At 43.6% G+C, this 4,071-nt stretch overlaps 1 protein-coding gene across 1 annotated transcript in view; it reads left to right on the top strand.

Annotated features, from left to right (window-relative positions):
* The first annotated feature begins 469 nt into the window (after positions 1-469).
* The window catches only part of GSDMA (gasdermin A), a 34,399-nt gene continuing 30,797 nt past the window's right edge, over positions 470-4,071 (top strand). Inside the window, exon 1 of the mRNA XM_019507054.1 lies at positions 470-658. The gene's annotated coding sequence lies outside the window, so the exon portion shown is untranslated. The remainder of the gene's footprint in view (positions 659-4,071) is intronic.

Here is a 4,071-nt window from a genome sequence, read left to right as displayed (position 1 = left end):
GGTTTCCCCCTCCCTCAGGAATGCAGCCAGCTCCAGTTCCCTAAAGAGACAGGCTGAGGGTGTGGTCCCCTGTGTGCTGGGCCCACCCTAATTGAATGGTCACAGCACAGAGATTTAAATCACAGTGTCACAGGGCAGAGATTTTTGGGGAGAAACCAAGGTGGCTTTCTGCCACAGTGCAGTCAGTAAGAGATTATTTGGGGGTTTCCAAAAGTATCCTTTTATCCCCCCCAAAAAAGAAAAAAAAGCCTTTGCCTGAAAAAGAATATGCAGACTGCAAGTAAAGGACAAGGCTTTCCATAGCTACAGCATACAGAAGTTTCAAAAATCACATAGAGGTACTGAGTGCAACCTACCAGCTACATTTCTAAACAGTAACAAAGACTTATAGGAACAGCATCCTGTTGAAAAATTAATACTAATATCAATCAAAACTGTATCTTTAGCCTAAATTAAACATTCACAGACACTGTATGCAGCTGGGGAACAAAACTGCCAGCTGTCTGGAATGAAGCTAAACTACAGGAAGTGTTGCAGAAAATGAAACTATTATCAACTATCCTTCAGCAACAAGTATAGCATACTGCAGCACAGAAGAGTTCTGACCAGTTCATTTCTAAGGGAAGGTACCATTTGACAGAGCAGACCCAACAGACAGGTATGTTGATGAAGAGTTTGTAGTAGATGGGTGTGGGGTGCAGGCAGAGTGCCTGTTAGTTACTTCTGAGTCCCTCCTGTTTTCCACTGTTTAGAGACAGCTATATTTTGTGTTGTTAACCAAGGTATGTTAATAATGATCAAGGATTAAGATAAAATATCAAGGATTAAGGGGAAAAAAACAGGGAGAGCATTTCCTTTTTACTTTGCAGGGGCAGAAGCTACAAACAAACAAAAAAGCCTCCACCCTCTTTCTTGCTCGGTTTGGCAATCTGTGCCTTTCTGATCTCTAAACAAATCCAAACTACTGGAGATTTATTTATGTATTTTAAGGTCACTTCTGGACAAGTAGGAAATCAAGGAATTTACAATATTAGGAGAAGAGAATGACAGTTGTCTTGCTACCCACCAAGTGGGATAGAAGTTGATAATCCAAAGAATAAATGAGGGTATCAACTTTTCCTTCTTACTCCAGAAGCTAAACAAAAGCTGGGAAGAGAAGCAGGAAACAGAGAAAGAGCAGATCAAATTCCCTCTGAGTGAGCAAAGAAGAGTTTCTATTTTTTTTTCAATCAAAACCATATTTGTTCAGTTTAACTGCATCTAAGTCACTACAGTGCTTACCACACAGCCTTATAGTAAAGTATAAGATAAAGTCCAAGTTAAAGAAAAACAAAAGCCAAGTACAGAGTGGGCGAAAAGAACTGCCAAGCAATATTGTCTGAAGGGTACTGGTCTCCTGCCTGCCCTTGCCAGATATTTAGCTCCCAACTGTAGGGATATGGAGGACAATCAGGTGGGTGGCAAGTTGGCTTAGGGGGTGCACCCAGAGAGTCGTGGTGGATGGCTCGATATCGACCTGGAAAGATGTGGGAAGTGGAATCCTGCATGGCTCCATATTTGGACCAGTGCTATTCAATGTCTTCATCAGTGACTTGGACAAGGTCATGGAGAGCACCCTGTCCAAGTTTGCAGATGATACCAAAGTATGGGGCAAAGTTAACACACCAGAGGGTAGGGAATGGATCTAGGCGGATCTGGACAGGTTGCAAATGTGGGCAGAATGAAATAGGATGCAGTTCAACCAAGACAAGTGCAAAGTGCTGCACCTGGGCAAAAAGAACCACCAACACACTTACAGACTGGGGGATGACCTTCTCAGCAGCACAGCAGCAGAAAGGGATCTTGAAGTCATAGTTGACTCCAAGATGAACATGACTCAATGTGACGAAGTGATCAACAAAGATAACCACACTTTATCGTGCATCAGCAGATGCATGACAAACAGGTCCAGGGAGGTGATGCTTCCCCTCTATGCAGCACTGGTCAGGCCACAGTTGGAGTACTGCCTTCAGTTTTGGGCACCACACTTCAAGAGGGATGTGGAGAATCTTGAGAGGGTTCAGAGGAGGCCACCCATATGGTCAGAGACCTGCAGGCAAGGCCCTACAAGGAGAGACTGAGGGACCTCAATCTCTTCAGCCTTTGCAAGAGAAGGCTGAGAGGTGATCTTGTGGCTGCCTACAAATTAGTCAGGGGAGGGCACCAGGGAATAGGAGATGCTCTGTTTACTAGGGCACCCCCTGGAGTAACTAAGAACAATGACCACAAATTGATGGAGAGCAGATTTAGGTTGGATGTTAGAAAGAACTTCTTCACAGTAAGGGTTGCTGGAATCTGGAATGGGCTTTCAAGGGAGGTGGTGCTCTCCTCTACCTTGGGGGCCTTCAAAAGGAGACTGGACAAGCACCCTAGCTGGGGTCACCTGGCCCCAGCGCTCTTTCCTGCCCAGGGCAGGGGGTTGGGCTCAATGTCCTACTGAGGTCCCTTCTGACCCTAACATCTATGAATCTATGAAACTTGGGAATGTGGCCAAATCAGTCCTTTGCAGGTTAGATCCAATCTCTTTACAGGCCGGATTGGGCCCACAAGCCATAGGTTGCCAAACCCTGGACCAGAGCAACCTATGAAAATCAGGACTCTGGGTTCTCCAGCTGCTACTGACACACTGAGAGGCCTTGGGTAAAATTACTGTCATATTGAATGTAATAGTTTGAATTCTTATCAAAATTGCCCCTTAGCCAGTTTAGACAAAAGGCAAGGTTCATCTTCTTACCTAGGCCATTGCTTGTTTTTGCCTACGTGCTGAATGTCTTGGTTCTGAATTTTATCTCTAGAGGCCTTTAACAAAGTTAACCTAAAAACAACCCATAAGCAAACATTCCGAGAGATCAAAACCTAGGAGCTTTTGAAAAGGGGTTGGGAAGAGAGGTCACCACAGTGGTGTGGAAAATTTCCCAAAGAAGACAAACTGATTACCCAGGAAAAGAATCTGTTGGGTAAAAGATCCAAGCCCAGATTTGGGAGTAGTGACAGGTTTGGGTAGGAGGGGCCCAAGACAGTAACTCACCCAATAAAAACTGTAACCTACAGTCCCAATTTGGAGATAACCTCACTTGCAGAACACCGAAGGAAGAATCGCAAGTGTAGGCCGGATCAGACTGATCACCTGACCCACCCTCTCCGTGAACAAGAACTCCCGTTCACGTTGAAGCCTAGGAGCGCCCAAGTGGGACCGAAGGAAGGGGACTTGCTCCTATCACTGCTGAGACCAACCCTAAAACCATAACTAAAGAATGAAAATATATCTGGGGATTTGGTTTCTCGGAATTCTAGGATTGTAGAATTATTATTATTCTCATATAAGTATGAGAAATAATAGTATTGATTCCAATTTAACCTTTACTTGTAATTGTAGGTGTTTTTGTAATACTAATTCTTATAGCATTATTTGGGAAGGAAGTGCGTTTGGAGCATTGTTTCTAATATATGTAGTTATTGTGTTTTTAATGTTTGTGGTTTTTCTTAAAGCTAAGCAGTGTTATATGCGTAGCAAGGAATTTTAAAATAAAATTGTGTTGTATGAATTAAGTGTGCAATCGTGAAATTGTGCAATCAACCAAATACTCCCCCAGCCAGGCACATCAAACGAATCAGTAAATTGTGTGGGATCTTTCTCTATTCCATAACCCACTAGAGACAATTACTTCCACTCTGTGCTTCAGTTTCAGTGTATGTGAATGACAGTGACTTACTAGTGTTAGTACCTTGAGATTTACAGATGAAAACCATAAGAATGAGTTACTGTTGTCCTCATGTAAACTTTTTGGAAAACACTTCTCTTAGTCTGTATTTTGGAAACTGTCATGTGTGCTGATGTTGCTTTTGTTATTGGTGATGGTAATAATGAGGAATATGGTGTATATCAGTGGGGGGAGCAAACTTTTTGGTGGCCATGCTGCAAATTAGCCTTGCACCCTCCCCAAGTGCCCCAAGCAACCCCCTTCCTCTGCCAGATCTGCTGCTCTACGTCCTGCTTCATATGCTGTTCTGTTCCCTCCCTCCAATTCTTCC

This window comes from Gavialis gangeticus, unplaced genomic scaffold (assembly GCF_001723915.1).
Source record: "Gavialis gangeticus isolate Ggan-Ray unplaced genomic scaffold, GavGan_comp1, whole genome shotgun sequence".
In the NCBI taxonomy this organism is placed as follows: Eukaryota; Metazoa; Chordata; order Crocodylia; family Gavialidae; genus Gavialis; species Gavialis gangeticus.
This window is presented reverse-complemented; position numbering and strand designations above follow the sequence as displayed.